Below are 22,393 nucleotides of genomic sequence, written 5' to 3' on the forward strand. Positions count from 1 at the left end.
GAAAGAAAGAAAGAAAGAAAGAAAGAAAGAAAGAAAGAAAGAAAGAAAGAAAGAAGAAAAATGCAGCAATCACAATCCTCAAATTAGCTGTCTCAGGCTGAGCAGGGAAGGAACCCAGATATATTTCGTTTGGTCCAGTGTTGTTAAAAAAAATTGCACTTGTATCAATGATGTAAAAATCAGGATGTTATACATGAAAAAAAATCGAAATCTTTGTCATTTCTTGAAAAATCAGAAAATCTAGCAAAGGTAGGCCCGAATTGTTCCATGACAGCACTGGGCGTTTAGAACTTCTCTGCCTCCTGGCTGGGTCACTTATTTGCATTACCTGCCATGCCCCGTTAGCTCTTTTGAGTTTGGACCTTAGGCTTGAGTGCACTGGATAAAACACATCTGCTGGATCCACTCCTTCTCTCCTGGATAATAAATGTTTCCTTGTCCTTTCCAGTAGAGTCTTGCAGAGAGGCTCACGGAAGCCGCTTACCTTTCCAGCCCACAAACTTCTCACAACCCGTGAAACTTGCACTGCCCTCCGCACCCTGTTTTTCCCCAGCCCTCTGCTCCAGGGCCCCCTCTCCTGCGCTGGCCCATCCTTCCCTCCTCCAGCCCCACACCCCGCGGTCGGGAGCCCGGGGCGGGTCTCCCGGCCACCACCGCAGCTCTCTGCCCCGGGCCAGGGCGCTCGGGCTCGCCCACGGCACTGGGCATGCTCAGAGGCGGCCGCGGGGGCAGGTTTGCTTCGCAGGCGCTCGCACTCGGCGGCGGGCGGGCGCGCGGCTGCAGCTGTAGCTCCAGCGCCAGGAGTTGGAGTTGCCGGGAGTTTCCCCCCCCTCCCCACCCCGCCTCCCTCTTGGCGCGCGGCAGCGGGAGCCGGCGCGGGAGCCGCGAGCGGCGCCGAGCCAGCACCCGGGTCGGCGGAGCCTTGTCCGGAGCCCGGAACCCCGCGCGGGGCAGCCCCCGGGGAGGAGCCTCGCCGGCTGGGACGCGTGCCACTCACTGGCACTGCCGGCGCTCGAGCCCGGCTGCAAGGTAGGGCCGGATCGTGGGGCGCCGGGCGGGCGAGGCAGAGGCCAGGGCGGGGGTGGTGGTGGGGAGATGCGGCTGCTGCGGCCGCGGCGGTCAGGGCGCCCGGCGCTCGGTCCAATGCGGGCGGCCAGGGCAGGGACCCCACTGCGGGGCCGGAGGAGTAGGCAGGCGCCCAGAGAGATGCTTTCAAGTTGGCGGGCGGCGGGAGTGGGGGCTTTGCGCCCCGGCGCAGCTGCTGTGCGCGCGGACAGGGACTCGGTCCCTGGTTTTCCCCAAACCTGGGACCCGGTGTGCGGGTAGGTTTGGGCAAGCCGCGGAGCGGAGCAGTTTCCTCCGAGAAAGTTGAGGATGGAGCCCTTCTTTCGGCACTGTCCCCGCGGTAGGACGAGTCCCGAGGGTGCCGCCCCGAGGCCCCAGTGTGGAGGAGCCGAGTGGGTCGCTGCTCCCCTGGGCTGAGTTCCTCCACCCCTGGCTGAAATCTGCGAATCACCGGATCTTCGCTTCTCTGGCGTCTTCTAGGAAAACCATTCATGCCAAAACTGAGGTAGGCGTCTGAGTGGCACGGCTCCCTGCCTCCAGGGCTTGTAGCCGGGCTCTGCCCCTTCCCCAACCTCCGACGTGGCGAAGGGCTCCCCGTTCCGAGTTCGCGCTGGTAGCGCGCGCCGGGGCAACATGGGGCAACGTGGCTGGGGTAGGTGGATGATAGTTTTTCCTCCAGGCTTTCCTCAGGTTTACAGCACCCCACCAATCCCACCCTGTTCATCTTCGCAGAGGACAGGACTTGAAAGGAAGGGCCAGGTGGAGAATTTGAGTTGACATTCTGATCCTTAGGAGAGGGTGCCTGGATCGTATCTGCCTTGGGCTCTGGCCCCAGGACTTCATAAGGAATTCTCTCCTTTCTTATTCTTCCCCAGGGACTGGGTGGCAAAGAATAGGGCCAGTGGGTCTACCAGGACGCCTGCCTCTTTCCTCGGGCTTCTAAGATAGATTTGCAGGCCACCCCAGGACCCTGAAACTGGCATTGTGCAGATTGCCAGAGTGTGGAGGATGCTGCCGCTTTCTCCTGGCTCCACTTTTTTCACTTCTTGTTTTGGGTTTTGGGGTTTTGCCTGCACACGAGTCAGAGCTGCGCTGTCATAACCCCGGGTGGTGTGTGTTGGGGGTGGGGGGGTGTGTGGAGAGTGGCGGTAGAGAAGCTTCAGCCAGGCAGTGAGCGGCTGTTCGCCTCAGAGGCTGCTAGTGGGAGTTGGTCCAGAAATGATTATGCAGGCTAGAAATATGCCTCTCTCTCTCTCTCTCTCTTTTTTGGCTGAACACCTTGGCTGTTGGGTTTGTGTGTTAAGTTCTTAAAGGGGCACCCACACATCGCTCAAGTGCCGTGTTGTAGGAGCTGATCGTTTTTCTGCTGCACGTTTGTTTTTTCTTTGCTGTTTCCTCAGGGTGAATCTGCTTTGGGGCAGATTTCCAGCTGTGGGAATCACATGGTGTGGGTACACAGGTTCTAGAGTCAGATCTGAGGTCAAGTTTTAGCTTTACAGCTGATGATGGTGCGGATAGACAAATAGCCACTCTGAGCTTGTTTCCTCTAGTGTCAGATGGAGACACTTAGTGGCCTCACCTCCTTTCATTGCAGGGTTGTTGTGAGACTTGGATGAGATAATAGAAATGAAAGTTCTGAGGAAACTTGGAAGCACCTTTCATATCCTATTGTGGCTACGCTCTTTACTCAGTGTTTCTGAATTAACTAATTCTTTCCATTTTAACGGGACACCTAAGCCTTCTGCCCTCTACCCATTCCTCACCAAGAGGTTTAGTTGCTCAGGCCTTTGGAAGTAGCTGTTTATCTTTTTTCTTTGTATTGTTTCCCTAAAATCCACCTCTCTTGATTTTAAGGGTTGAGGCTCTAGTCCTCATATTTATTTGAGGGAAGCAGCATGGTGTAGATTAGGAGATCTCCAGGGTTGTCTTATCAATGTTCAGAGTCCTGGCCCCCCACGTTGGCTTGTCAGCAAGACCCCTGTTAGACAAATACAGTTGATGAGTCAGCAGACCCTGGGCTGGAGCTCTGCCTTGGCCTCTAAGTGACCTTGAACTAAAGACTCAACCTTTCATCAGTCTATGAGGTTAAAGAGCCAATAATCATCAGACAGGAACAGGTGGGATTTCCTCTCACTCAGTTAATAAGGGCTTGATCAGGCTCCTGAGCCCCCCACGTGCTGCATCTTTCCTAATCCTGGGGCAGAAGTTCTCCAGCATGAGCACTGAAGTCAACTGGAGGGCTTGTTAGGGGCACCTGGCTGGCTCAGCCAGTGGAGTATGAAGACTCTTGATCTTGGGGTTGTGAGTTCAGGCCCCACGTTGGGTCTAGAGATTACTTAAAAAAATAAATAAATAAAAATCTTCAAACAAACAAACAACCAAAACACAAAGATTACTGGGCTGCACTGCTTAGAGTCTCTGATTCTCTAGGTCTAGGGTTGAGGGAAGGGGGTCCAAGAATTTGCATCACCGGCTAGTTCCCGATGATGCCAATGCTGCTCGTCCGGATCCCACGCCAATAGAATCACTGACGTACCAGGTGAGAGACAGTAAGAGAGAGGTGAGGTTTGTTCTAAAATAGCATTATTTTAATACCACACGTACAGAGATAGGGTGCTTTAGGAACTTGCCTGAAGCAGCTTATATTTCCAATACCTGTGCCACTTACCATTGTCCAGTTTTAATAATTCTGATTGCTCTTCATTTTTTTTAAGTTTATTTATTTTGACAGAGAGAAAAAGCGCAAGTGGGGGAGGGGCAGAGAAGGAGAGGGAGAGAGAGGGAATCCCAAGCAGGCTCCCTATTGTCAGCACAGATCCGTACACAGGGCTCAATCTCACAAACCGTGAGATCATGATCTGAGCCTCCATCAAGAGTCAGAAGCTTAAGGGACTGGGCCACCCAGGCGTGCCGCAACCCCTCCCCGATTGCTCTTTCAATGAGTGGATTTTACACAAAAAAGGTAGGATTCCCCCTTCTTTTCACACTGTATAATACTCAGGTTTCTAGGTCACTCTTGAGTAGACTGAGATCTGTGACCTTGATATTGATAAATCTAGCAACTACCCTATTCCTTTCCTAGGAGATCTCAGACATTTTTGCAGAGGAGTTGCATAAAGTTATGGCAGCTTGAACCTTAAGACTGGAGAACAGGTTGAATTGCCATAAGCAAATTTTAATAAAACTGACAATGTGGTGCCTTCTCTGCATGGACAGCGTACCCAGGCCAGGAGGCAGGAGGAGATGAAGGATACTCCCTGACAGAAGTTCTGTGGTGGTCAGACCTGGCAAAGGCCTTCCATTCCTTCTGTCAAATGGTGGTGTTGGCAGTGACCGAGATCCTCTCTCACTCTGTGGGGGAGGAAGGCCAACTTTCACAGGAAGCTGTGCTGTATCAGTGCCTCTCTGTGTCCTTCCACTGATAATCAAGCACTGCTTGGGCACAGCCCAATCTTAAGTTCTCCTTGTCCCCCAAGCTAGGGTGAGAGCTCACCAGGACTAGTAGTGGCCTTGAACTTCAGCTGCTTTGTATCAGAGAGGCCTTGTGAGGGAGCCTGCGTGAGTCAGGAGGGCGCTTGAGATGCCATCCTAGAGAAGGAATAAGGTCATGTAGCACCCAAACCACTCGGCGTAAGAGGAGGTCAGCACTTGAACACATTCTCGTGTTGCCGTGCCAGATGGAAGCCAGCCTGACCATCGTGCTTTATCTTAGCTTTCCATTTGTGCTTTGTTTTAGTTTTAAAATGATTAGCACTAAAGAGACCTATCAGTAAAATCAGAAACCTATTCAAAAACTCAAGTGTACCATTTAGTGTTTTAGTAGATAAAACCGCAAGGCCCATGCCTGTCTTCCTGATGGTAATCAACCCTCAGTGAAGGAACCACCTTCCGGTTGTAATTCTTAAGATTCACTCGCTCATTTAAATAGTTTCTCCTACTTAACATGAGTAGGGAACGTTTCTATTTTAAAATTCTTTCCCATAACTTGATGTTTATATTTTGGGTGTTACCCCTACTTTTCACTGCTAGATTTTTTTCCAGTGTGGGGGAGGCTTCTTTCCTTATCACCGTCGTTAGCTTTTCTTAGTGCGTGACCGCTTGGTATCTTCATTCCCTTGGATAAGTCTGTTGTGAGACATTTGTGATACTTTCTTTCTCTTTGATCCTCGGGGCTGTTGGTCCTGGGTCATAGAGAATCACAGCCCATTCCTGGAACACTGTTCCCCACCACCTTCCTAGAGCCTGCTTCAACTAAAACTCGGGTTGTAGGGCACTAGCTCGATTCTAAGATGCATTGGATCCGCACACCCCACCCCCCCCCCACCCCAACCCCGCCGCCGGGCAGTTCATCCTTTTCCAAATTCAGAAATCTGGATGGGTCTTCAAAATTATGAACACCTTAAATATATGGTTTTCTTTTCTGTTTTTCTATAAACTGACATGCAAATAGAGCAACTTCCAACTGACAACATTCTAAAACAAAACAAATTTGGTTCCTTACGCCAGTAGAAAATAGTTTCTACCCCGTGCTGTCCAGCTGATAGAATTAAGCAGCAATTGAATTAGCTCAGCAGTTTCCAGAGTACTTCGTCAGAAGAGTCAAAAGAATGCTATCAGGGAGGCGTTAATAGGTGTGCTCTTGAAAAGGGCAGATCAATTTGGAAGCTCTGCCTGTTATTTTTCCCTCTTAGAGATTCCCACCATGTGCATCATCATATCAAAGTCTCTCAGAAGTACTAGAGTTAAGAGTCCCAACAATTGTGTTTATTCAATTAAACGCTTCCCAGAACACATTTTTGAGGTTATGTGTGGATCTTCTAGTATTCCATTACCAAATGAGCACATTCCCTCAATTGTGATATGTTATTTAACATCAACTGTGGATGGAGTGGTTTCACCTAGTACATAGGGGCATTCACTGAGCATGAATATTCATTGATTAATGGCTCTATACGTGATTACTGCTTTTTTTTATTTCAGGGTAAAGAGAAGCCATTGTAAGCTATGGTGGCTAGGAAAATCTCCATGGAGGGGATAGACTGAAAATATAAATGATGGGTGGTTGTACTTTTGTAGAGAAGAGAAGGGCATTGTAGGTTGGTGGCATAATGTGGTGGTGGTCAAAGAACCTGTTCTTTCTGGATTCTGTGAATTCACTGAAGTAGCCATGAGTTCTGGTGACCACGGACGAGCTGCTTGTAGATAAAGAGGAGGAGAGGCACGATATTCTGGTTGAATACATGGGATATCAAGAGAGAAAGTATTTCTAGGCCTTTCGAGGAAAGTCGGTCCAAGTACGGAGGGAAGTCCAGCTAAAGAGTCTTAGGTATTTGGGAGATGAGCTTTCCAGGAAGAGGGGTTGTGACTGGAGTTTCAGAAAACAGCCCAAAGAAAGAACTCTTACAGTTCAACAGTAAAAAGGCAACCCAATTTTAAAATGGACAAAGACTTCAAATAGACAGCTCTTCAAAGAAGATACACAGATGGTCAATGAGCAGATGAAAAGATGCTCAACACCATTTAGCCATTGGGGAAATACATCAAAACCACAATGAGATACCACCTCACACCCATCAGGATGGCTGTGATCAAAAAGACATATAATAACAACTGTTGGTGAGGATGTGGAGAAATCGGAACTTTCCTATATTACGTTGGTGGTGGGAATGTAAAATAGCACAGCCACTTTGGAAAACAGGTGGTTCCTCAAAATGTTAGACATAGACGTACCTCATGACCAGTTTCACTCCTAGGTATATACCCCAGAGACCAGAAAATGTGTTCACACTAACATTTGTACACAGATGTTCACAATAGCATGACCCATAATAGCCAAAAAGTGGAAACAACCCAAATGTCCACCAGTGGATGAATGGACAAACTGTGATGTATCCATACAATGGAATACTGTTCAGCCATGAAAGGGAATGAAGTTTGATTCATGCTACGTGGATGAATCTTGAAAACATGCTATATGAAAGAGGCCAGACACAAAAGGCCACATGTGTATGATCCCATTTATATGAAATGTCCAGAATAGGTGAATCTATAGTGTCAGAAGGTACGTTGCTGGTTGCCAGGAGCTGGGGGGAGGGCACAGGGGAATAACTCTTGATGTTATTCCTTTGATGTTATCCCAAAAGCCTTCCTTTTGGGGTGCTGAAAACGTTCTGGAATTAGGCAGTGGTGATGATTATACAACTTTGTGAATAGTCTAACAACTGTTGAATTGTACACTCCAAAAGGGTTAATTGTATGGTGTATGAATTATGTCACAATAAAAAAAAAAAATAAAGTAGCAAGAAGGCTCCTGCCTGGCGCTAAAGAATAATGAGAAAAAAGTGGTGAGAGAGATCTAGGAATCGGGTATTCGTTTCAAGCCAGATTTTCTCTGTGGGGGGGAAATAGCTAGATAATTCCTTCATCCTTGCTTGTCTTTGGGTCTTCTAGGATTGTCCTGTTGCTCTTTGTTGCACAAGTCCTTTCCCCGAATTAAAAGCGTTTTGTGCCAACTTGCTCCTGAGTCAGTGGGATGGTTTTTGTGGCAGATGTGCCTTGTGATCTTCAGAGTGGAGAATGTTCCTGGACTTCCCTCCAGAGGCGAATTCCATATTTAGGCTTCCTGGTTGCGAACCACCAAAGGGTGATAGGTTGTGCTGACTTGGCAGTTAATCTTTAGGTTCTCCCTTAAGATTTGACCGTAGTGTCATCTTCCAGTTTGTCTGTGGAGCTCTGTCAAGACTTCCCCTTTAAAAAAAAAAAAAAAAAATCTCTGTATTAAGCAGGGTTTAGGTGCCACTGCTGGCACCACACCAGCATCAAAGTGTTTGGACCCCAAAGTCATAATACTAAATGAGCTTTTAATGTCACCGAGGTGAGGCTGCTATCCCCTTGATAGAGATATTTCTCCTCTCTTTAGTGGTGAGATGTAGCTCGGCTTCTCAGACTCGGGGGCAGCAGCACTGGGGATCTCGTTAAGGTGCCGAATTTGATTCAGCAGGCCTGGGTTGGGGCCTGAGATCCCGCCGTTTTAACAAGCTCCCGTTGATGTGGTTGCTGCTGGTCCACGGACCGCTCTGAGTAGAAGCTGATGCAGCGTGGAGCAGGTGGCTTTGGACTAGGACAGAGCTGAACAGGAGCTGTGGCAGAGCCACCAATTTGCTCAGGGAACTTGGGGGCAAGGTTAGTAACATGTGAGAGACAACTTTCTGTCTTTATTATTTTTTTTAATCTATATTCAAGTTAATATACAGTGTAGTCGTGGCTTCAAGAGTAGAGCCCTGTGATTGCTTTCTGACATGTGACAGCCAGTGCTCATCCCCAAAAGTGCCCTCTTTAATGCCCGTCACCCATTTAATACCCACCCCCCACTCCAGCAGCCCTCAGTTTGTTCTCTGTATTTAAGAGTCTCTTATGGTTTCTTCCCTCTCTTGTTTTTATCTTATTTTTGCTTCCCTTCCCCTATGTTCATCTGTTGAGTTTCTCAAATTACACATATGAGTGAAATCATATGCTATCTTTCCCTGATTTGTTTTGCTCAGCATAATACACTCAAGTTCCAACCACATTGTTGCAAATGGCAAGATTTCATTCTTTTTCATCTCCAAGTGGTATTCCATTGTGTGTGTGTATGACATCTTCTTTATCCATTCATCAGTTGATGGACATTGGGACTCTTTCCATAATTTGAGCCACAGCTTTCTTATCCATCAGATCAGAGTAAGACCTAGCGCGCGTAGAAAAGTACGCACCACAATGTGCCTGGAATGTCACATATTTGCCTTTTGCTTCCCTCAAGGGCTGAGAATTCCACGATTAAGACTAAAGGAAAAATATATATGGAAGAAAGCCAAGGGCTTCACAGAGTGTTTGATTTGTGTGGATGGAATGGAGGGAGGATATAGGAGACAAGGTATGAATCCTAGTCCTCGGGGCAACATTAATTTGCTTATTGGTCTTCAAATGAGCATAACTTTGGTAAAGTCACTGTGCTAGTCTCAGCTGAATCCGGATAACTTTTAGTCAAGGTGTTGGGCCTTTACTCAGCTCTCATGGAGTTGATTTCTTTTTGACCAGATCATCCCTCAACTGTTCTGTGGGTGCTCCCATTCCTTAGTATGGTGGTCTCTTCCCATCCTTGCCTAGCTGCCTTCCCCCCTGACTTACTGATGTTTATCTCATGCAGATGAGAGGAAATGGCGCTCAAACGTAAACCATTGAGTTTCCTGAGCAGCACGAGCGAAAGTTTCTGGGGATGAGGGTGAAAACGTTTACTTCATTGACTTGAGAAAACCTAGGTGTTTCGTTAATTTGCCTTAACTCTGGGCAGGTTGGATTGAATTGGATGAATGGGTAACAACCGAAGAGGAAGAATTGGGAACTAAATCTTGGCACTGGCTGTAATTTTCCTACCTGGAGCCTGTATTACTTGGCCTCACTGGGCCTCAGTTTCCTCTGTGTTATTAGGGACTGGCCTGGCTCATGGGGCTGGCTTTTGAGGCTGGCATGCACAGCACCTGGGAGGGCATTCTGAGCTCTAAGAGGACCCACCTCCGTGAAGTATGCCCTGTCACTCCCCAGTGCTGGCTTAGGTAATGGCGTCTGCATAGGGTTACACAAGGTGAGTTGTGGTTTGTTAACTTTGGTTCTGTTTCTATCTTCTTTATCATTTGAAGTGAGAGGAAACAAGAGAATGTGTTTACATTTCAATTAAGTTGACAGATCCTTCTCACTTTCTACAGGGAAAAAATTCACACAAACAGTTCCTACGGTTTTAACAAAACCCCAAGTGCAGTAAATCAAACTGGTTTCTACGACCTCACAGCCTGAAATTCATTGCTTTCCTGAGGATGGTAATTTCGCCCCATGAGGCTCTGTTTTCCCACCTTGTTTGACTGTTTTGTGGATTGCCACGTGTGGATATTTCATGCCTGATTTTGAAGAAAATGAGATTGTTCGCTTTGTTATAGCACTAGGGCTGAACATTTAAACTGATGTTGCATCAATATCAAATAATCAAAGGCAAGGTATTCAGGCTGCAGCTGAATACACTAGGTCTCACTGCACTTACTGTCCTTCTGAAAGGTGGAGGTGGAGTGTCACTCGAATTGGGAAAGATCTGATTTCTGAGGCGAGCGAATGTGTGTGCTCTAATCTGGTTGCCTCTCCTGACCACTGTTGGTAAGGAAAATTGGTCAGAGAGGTTATGCCTCAGCGATCTCTTTGTTTTTAGACCGCCTGGCAATGTGTTGCTTCACACAGTCTCCGATGAAAGCCAGCAGTATCTACTGGTTGAGAAGTTAATATTATTCTTGAAGAATTTAATCTACCCTATCATTAAGTCGCAATAAGGAAGCTGTCCTGCTAAGGAGGAGCTAGGTATATGAAGCTGGGTGTTCCTGAAGTAAGGCCTTTTAAAATTAAATCCTTATGCAACTACTGTATAACAATAGTTATTAAAAGAAAAGAAAAACTACCCTAAAGGTAGAAATTTGGTGCTTATAAAAAGAGTTCAATGCTCATAAAACGGGCATATTTCCAAATTCATCCACATTGTCAACCACACAGTCACTGGTCTATCTAGTAGCTGATTTTTAAAAATGGGACAGGGAATTCTGAACTCAGACACCCTATTTTGGAACAGCCCTTGCGCTCAAGATCCCAACGGCTGGGATCTTCATTTTCGTATCCCCGAGGCCTAGCATGTCTGGCATATAGGAGAGAATCAATAAAAATATACTGAGCTGGACAGCTGCTTTCCCCTGGGATTCCCTTCCACTGTCTCGTCCATTAGTTTTTGTCAGTATATTATTTTTACTATTTAATATTTCCCTAGAGATTATTATATGCTAACATAGTACATAGGTTCTAAGCACTTCATTGATACTGATTCCTTTTGTCTGCATGACCCTCAGAGGTAGGTACTGTTGTATATTTATCCCTACTTTACAGTTGAAGAGTGTGTATCATTTCCAAAAGTGACCTGAAAAGCGCTGTGTTTAAGATGGAAAGCTCATTACAGAGCAGCTCGTGATACGGCTGTGCAAATGACAAGTGTAATAACTCACGTTGGCATGGAAATTTCATAAAGAACCTATGCTGCTGGCCCCTAAAACTCTTGAAAGTAACCCCCCAGAGCTCCTCAAAATCTCCCGAACTGTCCTCACTTTCTCCCGCTTTCCAGCAGCATCCACCATGTATGTGGTCACGTCCTGCCGGCATATGGTCTACAAAGTGCTCTCACAGGATCTCATCTTTTTCTAGATGACAGCAGTGAGGCCTGGAGAGTCAAACTCCTTCTGAGGCACAGGATCGCCTGGGTTGGCTGGGAGCAGGACCCCGTGCCTCTTGCTCTTCACACTAGGCCCGAATGCTTACATAAATTTATGCTAAGGGACAGTTGAATTGGTTTGTCCTGTGTGGCTTCGCACGGGAGGAGGCAAATAGATGGGTTTGAAGTGTAACATACACACAGAAACAAGTGCTAATTGCGTGGGTACCATTAAGGGAACTCACTCTATGAACACATCCATTTAGTCTTAGTACAGGTCAAAAAAGAGAGAGAGCCACCAGCACCCCAGAATCTCTCCTTGTGCCGGATGGTTCTATCCACCTCCATGGTAGCCACTCTCCTGACTTCTAGTACTACGGATCACTTTTGCCTCCTTTTGAGTTTTATATGAATACAGTCATTCTTCTGTATTCTTTTGTGTCTGACTTCTTTCTCTCAGTATTGTGAGGTTCAGCCATATTGCTCATGTGGCATAAGCTGGATTGTATTCTGTTATATTAATATACCACAATTACTAATGATGGACATTTCAGTTGTTTCCCATTTGGGGGTTGTTATAAATCATGCTGCTGTGGGCATACTTGTGTATATGTCTTTGGTGCACATAGGTATGTATTTCTGGAGTGTGCATGTGGGTATAATTGCCAGGCCTTATGATAGGAGTATGTTTCGCTTTAGTAGATACAGCCAGGCAGTTTTCCAGTATGCCATTCAATTTATAGTCCCATCTGGTGTGAATGAAGAGTCCCCTTTCTCTATTTTCTTGCCAGTACTGAGTTTGATAAGTCATTTTAAATTTAGCTCTTCACATATTTGTGTAGGGGGTCTCTACTTATGGTTTAAATTCATATATCTCTCGGGCACCTAGGTGGCTCAGTCAGTTAAGCAGCCGTCTTCGGCTCAGGTCATGATCTCATGGTTTGTGGGTTCAATCCTCCCATCGGGCTCTTACGCTGACAGCTCAGAGCCTGGAGCCTGCTTCTGATTCTGTCTCTCCCTCTCTCTCTGCCCTGCCCCCACTTGCACTCTGCCTGTCTCTCAAAAATAAATGAACATTAAAAAAAATTTAAATTCGGGGCGCCTGGGTGGCTCAGTTGGTTGGGCATCTGACTTCGGCTCAGGTCATGATCTCATGGTTCGTGGGTTCGAGCCCCGCGTCGGGCTCTGTGCTGACAGCTCAGAGCCTGGAGCCTGTTTCAGATTCTGTGTCTCCCTCTCTCTCTGCTCCTCCCCTGTTCACGCTCTGTCTCTATCTCAAAAATAAGTAAACATTAAAAAAATTTTTTTATATTTAAATTCATATATCCCTTATCACCTTGTGAAGCTTAGTGTCTTTGCATGTGTATATTGACCTTTGGATTATCCTCTTTTGTGAAGATTTCTTGCCTATTTTTCAACTGTGTGGTTTTACTTTTTAAAACAAAGTGAGGATTCCATAGAAACATCTATGAAAAGTCCTTGAAATCTATAGTGATGGGGGTCACCTGTTAGTGATGTCTGATTGTGTTCTCAAATACAATTTCCGGAGAGTCCCCACTGAGGGAGTCACAGCTGGACAAAGTGGGTGAGGACCTGAAGAGGCATGAAACCCTTAGCAGGGAACTTGCTGAAAAGCTGGCGAGTCCCAGGGTGTATGGCTCACGGCAATTGTAAAGTTGTGAGGCCACCTGAAAGGTTAAAAGCACTTAACCTACAAATGAATTTGCCTTTTATGGAAGTTACTCTGGATGATTGTAGACCAACTCCAAAAGTATGGCTGAAACATTTCTGGAGTTGCTTTGAGTACGTCGGTTTGGATATTTTTAGTTGGTTTTAAAAATGCCCTTTGAGCCTGTATTTGATTTAGGGAGAGAGCAGAAGACCTCCCAGAACCCAGTCTAGTGAATAAGGAGGATACTTCAATGGGTGACTTAAAAACAAAACCTTATTCGTGAGGCTTGCCTGCAAGAGACGCACTTCCCTGCTTGGGTGAAGAGGGCAGATTTAGCAGGGAGGAGAAGGCCCTGCACTAAGTACCTTACTCTCCTGGTCTCTTCTCATCTTTATAGTAACTTGTGAGCTACTTAATGCTGTTAGAGATGGAAAGTCAGAGAGTTAGAAAGAAAAGGGGAGCCTGATTTAGGAGTCCAGCCTAGCTCCAGCTTACCCCAGGGCCACTAGCTTTGCTTTTTACCACCCTGCCTCCCCTCTGACAAAGTGTTGAAGGAATTTCAAAATGTTACATCCAGAAAAAAATGTGCTGCTGGTGAAGATCTGTTATAGACCCCCAGGAGCTGCCCTGTGGGGCTTTGAGGGGATAGAAGTCAGTCAGGCTTCAGAGCACTTGTCTTTCCCAAACACAGTGCCTGGGGCCCGGCTGTTGGCTGTTCGTGGGAGCAGCCTCAGGCCTCTCAGCATCCTGCCAGAACTAGTAGTCTGACCGGTAGGCCTTACTCTGCCTGCTGTTTCTTCTTCGTGACTGGCAAGCAGCTGCCCAGGAAATGCTCTTAGACACGTTGATGAATATTGTCACTGTTGGGAACTATATTCTGCATAGAAAAGAATCTTTTTTCCAGATAGGCACTTCTACAAAATCTGAACAACAGAGGCAGAACGCTGTTGAGCTCTTTAATAATCATTCATTCTCAATCTTAAAGTCATCCATTAGTTCTCTCTGAAACACGGTGGGTTAATGCCTTTGGCGTTCAGTACAGACCTTCCGAAATTATCCCCGAGAAGAATACCCCGGGCAGACCGTTTGAGATAGATCCCAGGGCATCCAGCTGCCCGTAAGATGTGAAGGTCCTAGGAGAGCCGCCAAACACACTTGACCCTCCCAGAGGCTTGTTCTTATCCTTTCTGACTCACAGACCCCAACAAGCTGGCCCTCTTCCACTGAGCCTGGAAATGTTGTCTAAAAGCTGAATACATAGAAAGCAGAAGGAGGGCGTCCGACTCTGGCTCAGGTCGTGATCTCGTGGTCCGTGAGTTCAAGCCCCCGCATCAGGCTCTGCGCTGACAGCTCAGAGCCTAGAGCCTGTTTCAGATTCTGTGTCTCCCTCTCTCTCTGACCTCCCCCCGTTCATGCTCTGTCTCTCTCTGTCTCAAAAATAAATAAATGTTAAAAAAAATTTTTTTTTTAATAAAAAAGAAAGCAGAAGCTACAACCTATTTTTCTGGCTCAGAGCAGTGGCAGAGAAGCCTCTGGACTTCTCTTGAGATGGCACAGTAGAATGGTTTCTTTGTTTGCTGGTTTCTTCATACTTAGCACCTATATCCTGCACAGCCTTGGTTTTCAGGACAAAGTCCTGGGTGATGGGTAACCAGATAACCGAATCCTTTCCTCTGCAGATTAGAATTTTATTTCGTTCGTATCCACACAGTTTTCCCTGGATAAAATGAGGTGCCTGAGAAAAAAAAAATGTGAGGACATTTTAATGCAAAACCTTCGCGGGTAAGATCCTTCTTTTCCTACCACATTTAATTCCTGTGGAGGATTCCAGAGCAGGTGTGAAAAGCCGGGTGTTACTATGGAGCAGTTGTCCCCAGTGACTGAACACCTGCTGGGGCCGGCCTCACCTGTTTTCTTAGCAGATTACATTATCGTATGCACGTGTGCAGTTTGTACATCCAGGACTTGGACTTGGCTGGTGAATGTCTGAACTTATTCACCTCCTGCCAAAAGAAAGCATATAAATAGTGCTTTGTCTTCTGAGCTTTACAGGACACTGAGTAAACACAAATGTACACTGTGATGGGGCCGGGAGGGCGGGGCAGAGGGGGAGAACCGCCCACATCCTTATTTTTTGAGTGGGTGTAACTAATGACTAGTTCCTGGATGTGTACCTAGAATGTAGGTCATGGTTCCACTGACATCTCTGGAAGAGCTACAGTAAACACTGTCTCCTTATAGGTCACTGTGTTATCTTATAGGTACAAGTGTCTAAAGTTCTTTTTCCCTGAGAAGTTTTCTACAGAGGTTTTTTTGTTTGTTTGTTTTTAAATAAGCATCTTGGTTTGGGAATAAGGAAGTCATTCCTTATTCAAGCCATACCTGAGGCTTCCTTAACATATTAATCATACTAATGGTTAATCACCGCACATATGTTGTGTGTCAGGCACCGTGCTAGGGATGTTTTGTGGAGGCATGCCTCTCTTCTTGCTAGGTGATTGATATGCTACCCACTTCATGAGATGTTTCATAAAGCCGGTTACATCTTCAAAAAAAATGTTTCATGGATTCTTCCAACTCAGGTGCTATCGTTCGCCCCATTTTACAAAAAACCAGGGCTGTAGTTCCTTGGTGCTGGGCTCTACAACCCATCCGTGTGACCCTGGGTCAGGCCCTTGAACACCACACTGTGCTATCCTGAGACAGGGGGTTCTGGCTGGGCAGAACCCGGAGCTGCTCCTGAGACACTGGATATCGGAAGAGGGAAGATCAGACATTACTCAATAGAAGGTATATTGATGTGGGCAGCGCCTGCATTTTAAATACGCTTAGTTTAGGTGAGCGATGGGGAAATAAACTGCGGCAGATTTTGAGAAGAAATGGATTGTTGGGGAGGGAGAGAGATTTCCATTGCCATTTCAAGTAGCGGGGATGATATTCAGCTTCATGTAAGGGGGCTAACCTACATCCTAGAAAGGCTTCCACAGAGATGATGTATTTGTCAGGGGTTCTTAGGAGCAGTTTTTCCCAGAACAATGAATGGTTTCAATAGGTTTGTGGGTATTACCTCCTTGCCCTGCCTTTATTGAAGGCAGACATATACGGGGCCACTCACCTATGTGGAACCCGACTTCTTTCCTTCCTTACTTCATCTCTAGACTTGAGAGAAATAAGGAGAGCAAAAGGTATGATGGTTCCCCTTTCCTTCCTCACATGGATGCCATGTCACAGTGCTGTGTTGGGGTGGAGAGACCTTGAGAAATTCCCAGGGAGAACGTCTTGTAAAAGGTGAGAGGTCTGGTTTAAATCCCGTAGGAGTCGTTTGTCTGTTTCTTTCTCAGGGCACTTTTTCCCTTTTGCTTTGTATTGATCTTATCTCTGTCTTTTCATTCAGCACAAGTGCCTACAAAAAGCAGACATGGTTTCTGCTTTTATAAAAAATATTAAAAGAGACAATATATAAAAATAACTGCATGAAGTGTTCACTGACAGCTATTCTAAGTGTTCTATAGGAGAGGTATGTGTTTGAGGGGACCTGGTCCCGGTCAAGGAAATTTGGGTGGCTTTTCTAAGGAGGGCCTGCTGAGCTGAGACCTGAAGGATGAGTAGGGGTTAAAGAGGCAGGGGATGGCATTACAGAGGAGACAGGATGTGCAAAGCCCCTGTGGTGGAAGGGACCATGGTATGAGTGATGGACAGAAGGCCCCTGAGGCTGGGAATGGAGAATAAGGAGTGTGAGACAGAGTCTTTTCCCAAGAGTCACAAGGCTTTCTGAGCATGGGTTTGAAGTGATCAGATTGACAAGATACCATGTTGATTGCAAAGAGGTTGGTTACAAGGACAGTAGGGGTCCACAAGGAGACGTGGATAGACCAGTTTAGAAATTTTTGTAGTAGTTTAGGAAGAAACGGTGATCACCTGACCAGGTGATATTTACCAGGGAGGTAAAGATGGAGAGAACTGGATGGATGTTGGGAGAAATAGAGGTGATATGATTTGGATATGGTGATGGGTTGGAAGTGCTGGATGAGAAAAAGGGAGGCCTCAGAGACTATTCCTTGGTTTCTAGATTGCACAGTTACATGATGGTAGTGCCATTCTAAAGATATTGCCATGTCTCCTTAAGCAGACTCTAGACTATTTGATAGCAGGATCTTTTTCTTTTCTCTTTTCTTTTCTTTTTTAAAGTTATTTGTTTATTTTTGAGAGAGAGAGAGAGAGAGCATGAGTAGGGAAGGGGCAGAGAGAGAGGGAGACAGAGAATTCCAAGCAGGCTCAGAGCTGTCAGCACAGAGCCTGATGCAGGGCCCGAACTCACAAACCGTGAGATCATGACCTGAGCCAAAACCAAGAGCTGGAACGCTTAACCAACTGAGCTACCCAGGTGCCCCCATAGCAGAATCTTTTTCTAATTTAATTTTGAATCCTCACAGTGTTACTGTTTGGTATGTACTCAGTTAGCTTTTGTTTACTGTATTCTTTGAGGAGGAGAGATTTCTTTAGAACTATGGCATGTGTGCATGGTGAGAAGCTACAGTTAGGGTACCACTTTGTATGTGTGGGGCAAGAGAAAAGTTCCATAGTTGGAGTAGAACTCCAAAGTCATTTAGCCATGTAGAGATATGGCTTCAGTTTTCAAGGAACACCGACTAGGGGTGGCTGAGAGGGGTATTCATAATAACTTGGTGAAATGTGCAGAGTTTTACATTAATTAAAGGAATCTGTTGATGTGTGCTTCCTTTCCCCCGGTATTCCTCCTCACCACTAGTGGGTGCTGTTGCTTAGAATGCTCTGGCCGCTGTGGTGAGCATAGACTCTTGGTAGATGAAGTGTCTCTCTTGGGTGGCTGCTCGAGCGCAGGTAAATGGCTGTGTTTCTTTTTTCACCCAATCCTTCTATAGAGTGGTGGGTCAGTGGGTGACTTTTCAGTTGATGTGACTGTTGACTGGTCTGTAGACTGAGGAAGAAATGAACGAAGGATAGATCTAGTTCCTTTTTTATTGAGATTGTTTTAGATTTCAGGTTCTAGGATGCTCAAAGCAGGTCACAACCCCAGGATAGAGAGTGTGCTGAGGACAAATGTGTTTGGTTTTTTTTAAGTTTATTTATTTATTTTGAGAGAGAGAGAGAGAGAGAGAGAGAGAGAGAGAGAATATGAATCCCAAGCAGGCTCCACACTGTCAGCATAGATCCTGAGCCAGGGCTCCAACCTATGAACTGTGAGATCATGACTTGAGTCAAAACCGAGAGTCTGATGCTTAACTGACTGAGCCACCCAGGTGCCCCAAGCACAAATGATTTCTTAATCTCGATCCTCAGTGTATATATATGTAAGAAGGTGGTTCTCCCCACCAACCTTCCCAAAGGCTGGAGAGAGGAAATTCTGGAGTGGTGCTTGTCATTGGGAGCAATCCTCCCACAGTGCTTTCTCCTCATAGAATAGAATGCTTTCGCTGTGTTGGTGAGCCTGTTCAAACTGGTTTGCCTATAGTTTGCCTATAGTCTCTTATTTGTCTCAATGGTCTTATAGGTTTTATATTTTCAAGCCTCTTTGTGTTTCTTATCTGTCATATCAGACATTCTGGAATGCCACTTTATTTCCTTCTGTCTTTACTACTGTATTTATTCTGTATTTTTCACTCTCCACTTTCTCTTGGATCTCCGTAATAACCATCATCCTTCCCGTCCTTTATTTGGAAGCAGGGCATTTCTAAGGCTCTTTCTTGGGGTCCAAGGGTAATCTTACGGTATTTCTACTCTACTGTGCTGGTCTGTTGTCCTACACATGCTGTTGATAAACACGTTACTCTCTTAAAATAACTAGATGGGGCGCCTGGGCGGCTCAGTCGGTTAAGCGTCAGCCTTCCGCTCAGGTCATGATCTGACAGTTTGTGAGTTCGAGCCCCGCGTCGTGCCCTGTGCTGGCAGCTCAGAGCCTGGAGCCTGCTTCAGATTCTGTGTCTCCCTCTCTCTCTGCCCCTCCCCTGCTCATGCTCTGTCTCTCTCTGTCTCTCTCTCAAAAATAAATGAACATTAAAAAAATTAAAAATAACTAGATAGGATGGGAAATCATAGCACGTGCCAAATTGTCTTTGTCCTGTGCATTGGGACATACAAAACTAAACAAAAAATTGGGAGATCCATATAGGCATCTTTCAAAAATATTTTGTACCACTTAGTCATTTTTATTTTATAAGCTGACATTTGCACAAAAATGGAAGTTTACTTTTGTGCTCAAATGATTGAAGCACTTTTATTGTCTTCATTTTTTATTTTCTTTGGTTCTAAAGCTTTGATCTTTTAGTTGAAATGCAATTCTTCTCTTTCTAAAAAGGATCTACTCTTTGTATATCAAAATTCATTGAGTTTTTTTACTCAGGAAAAGGGTTTAGATGTCTAATTAACCCTTTTTTTAACCCTCTTCCACACTCTCATCTCTCAGTGTACTCCATTTTAAAGATGAGGAAACTGAGGCTGTACCGTTCTGTGAATCAATAGTAAACCCAGGACTCTTAATTCCAATCTTTGGATTCCTCAGCTCATTGTGATTCTCTAGGACTTTAAAATATTTTTTTAAATTTTTTTTAATGTTTGTTTATTTTTGAGAGAGACAGAGACAGAATGCGAGTGGGTTAGGGTGAGAGAGTGAGGGAGACACAGAATCTGAAGCAGGCTCCAGGCTCCAAGCTGTCAGCACAGAGCTCGACACGAGACTCAAATTCACAAGCTGTGAGATCATGACCTGAGCCGAAGTCGGACGCTCAGCCAACTGAGCCACCCACGCACCCCTAGGACTTTAAAATATTTTTAAGATTCTTCATTTTGAAATCTAACTTTCACTTTAAGGTCAGTTTCTTAGAGGTTGTTTCCTTGTGGTAACTAAAACTTTAATGGGTCCAGTACAAGGGAAGAACCAAGCAATGATTTTGTTTTGTTCTAAAATTAATATAAAAACGTGTAGCTCTAGAAATAATATTTATCGAATTGGTAATATTGTTTGTATATATGAATAAATAAATTTGAATTGTACTAATACTTTATGTCTGGTCTGCCCAGATTTCCACTTGGAGGAAATTGCATTTGTGTGGAAACACACCGTCCTTTCTCTATTATCTTGGTCTTTATGAGGGGTGAATTTTTGGATTTGTGGTTTGTTTTATGCCTAGCTTGTGCAGGAAATCAGGATGTGTCTAATTATCATATAAGGTGTCAGGAAATTCTCATAACAGTTCATTTAAGTCCACCTTAATTAAAAATAAAGAACAGGTTTTATAGCAACAGGATTTTGTTCTTTCTTTTGAAGAGATGATAGGAGTCCGTGAATCAAATGAGTCAGACAAGCTATAGCAATTTCAGAAAGCATAGGGATTACTGCTTTCAAGGCCCAGGAGGAGATGATAAAAATCCAACAGCTCTGTCAATTTTTATCGTGCCCTGGTGTTTGGGTGGATATTGAAGCTCTGTGTAACTGGTGACCTATGATCTAGCTATTTCCCTTTAAAAGCTGTCTGTTTAAAATCAGTTCTCCTGTTCCCCTGCACAGCTCAGCAAGCATTTGTTTTTTTCCTGTGCTGCCCTCAGAGCTGCCCCTCAGGATGGAGAGTGTCTTGTCTTTAACTCAAGGTCTTAGAGTTAAGATTAATTGGCAGATATTGGCCTCAAAAAGGGCAAGAGACTAGTTTTTAGAATCCACAGGAGTATGGTAAAACTAAGGATGCCAAGAGGGGTGTTGGGAAGAGGTGGCCAAGCCACCTGGTGAATTGATGAGGACCTTGGCTTCCTTTGCCCATTCAGTTTCCCCATGTCCTCCCTTTCCCCCTTCCTGGAGGGCAAGGTGCTGCCTTGGGTTCTGCAAACAGGCACAGAAGACTAAACTTTGGGGGCCGGGACTTGTTGACCTTTGCTTCTCTGTGACCAGCTGCATCCCTCCCCAGCTTATCTCTCTGTTGTCATTGCTGCTGTTCTGAAGGACATGAAACACCTTGGTAGTATCATTCATTTCCACTCTTTTGGCCTTAAAATGCCCTTCTCTTCCTTGTCTGTCTTGTATCTTTGCAATCATTCTTCAGACCCAGTGAAGAGTTACCACCTCCTTGAAGCCTTCTGTGACCACTGAACTTGCACCTGAGCCAGAAATGATCTGTGCTGCTACTGTGCCATATATAACTTATGCTCAGGTATGATTATTTGCTTGCATGGGGATAGGACTGCGACGTACACATTCTGTGTCTTCATTGCCTGGTATATGACAGGTGCCCTAAAGGGGTTGGATAGGTGGATGGATGGATGGATGGGTGAGTGGGGCACGTTCAAGGAGAACTTCTCAGAAGGGGGAGATCGACAGAGGGAGGGAGGGAAAGGGGGAGAGAGAGAGGGAATGCATTTTTAGCTGAGACACATGGGAAAGGGTTTAGGTGTGGACAAGAGAGTTGTTTCTGCCACATGCTTACTGAAATGGTGTCTAGTAGGGGATGGAAGTGTGAGGTGTGAGAATGAGCTGTGCCACTTTTATCAGAGTAGAAACCAAGTAATTGGCAAGAGATGACATCATAGTCATTTGACTTTTCTTCTTAAAAGCTCTGGGATCTTTCCTGAAGGATCTAGTTTCTTGTAGAACGGGTTGATAACCCCATAAAGTAGGATCTATTATTAACATGAGGATCAACGAAAACTTTAAGTACTCATTGCCCTGCCTTGTACGCAGTGAAGGCTCAGTAGGGTAAGTCATGGCCACTGCTGTTATTATTGGCCTCTGGTGTGTAATGGGAGGAAGAGGTGCCTGTTAGAAATGCTGAGGCACTTCTCCCAGAAATGAACACTTTTAGATTCACGGGTAAATACAAATGGGTCTCCAGGTGCTAGCAGTCATTGGAAACGGGATTACGTGTTCTCCTTCCTCTTCCTTGTTATGTAGTACTTCTTTTTAGAAAGGAAGGCATTTCCCCCATTTCTTAGGGAAAGTTTTATTCCTGCCAGCATTTGCTTCTCAAGGAAGTTTCTCACATGTGGCATTACATGAAGAGTCTTTCTGGTTGGTTAAAAAAATACAGGTATTTCTCCCCATATATTTATTTGCAAAAAGTGTTATTCTGTTCCTTTCTGCCGTCCTGGAGAGCAGGTGGCATGCATTGCTGTTTCTGTTTCCAGATGGAAGCAAGTCAGGTTGGTCTGGGACCAACCGGGGACAGCTCGATTTTGGCTTATGAACACCATTGTTTGTATATGTGCATTTCTGTCCCTCCAGTTGGAGAGCCATTTAGAAATCAGTGATCAAAGTGCCTAACAATATTAATTTGTTTACAGAATCATTCATGCATTCATTTCCTGCCCTGTGTACTACTGCTTTTCCTACCTGGTCCTGCAGTGCTGGATTTACCAATTTTTGT

At 45.4% G+C, this 22,393-nt stretch overlaps 1 protein-coding gene across 2 annotated transcripts in view; it reads left to right on the plus strand.

The window, feature by feature from the left end:
- The first annotated feature begins 762 nt into the window (after window positions 1-762).
- Window positions 763-22,393, plus strand: part of STXBP6 (syntaxin binding protein 6) — a 245,707-nt gene continuing 224,076 nt past the window's right edge. The window contains exon 1 of one of the 2 annotated variants that reach the window (XM_049612987.1): window positions 763-1,029. The gene's annotated coding sequence lies outside the window, so the exon portion shown is untranslated. Of the gene's footprint in view, window positions 1,030-1,120; window positions 1,571-22,393 lie in introns of those variants that run through there. The other variant, XM_049612985.1, reaches the window with a different exon arrangement.

This window comes from Panthera uncia, assembly GCF_023721935.1.
Source record: "Panthera uncia isolate 11264 chromosome B3 unlocalized genomic scaffold, Puncia_PCG_1.0 HiC_scaffold_1, whole genome shotgun sequence".
In the NCBI taxonomy this organism is placed as follows: domain Eukaryota; kingdom Metazoa; phylum Chordata; class Mammalia; order Carnivora; family Felidae; genus Panthera; species Panthera uncia.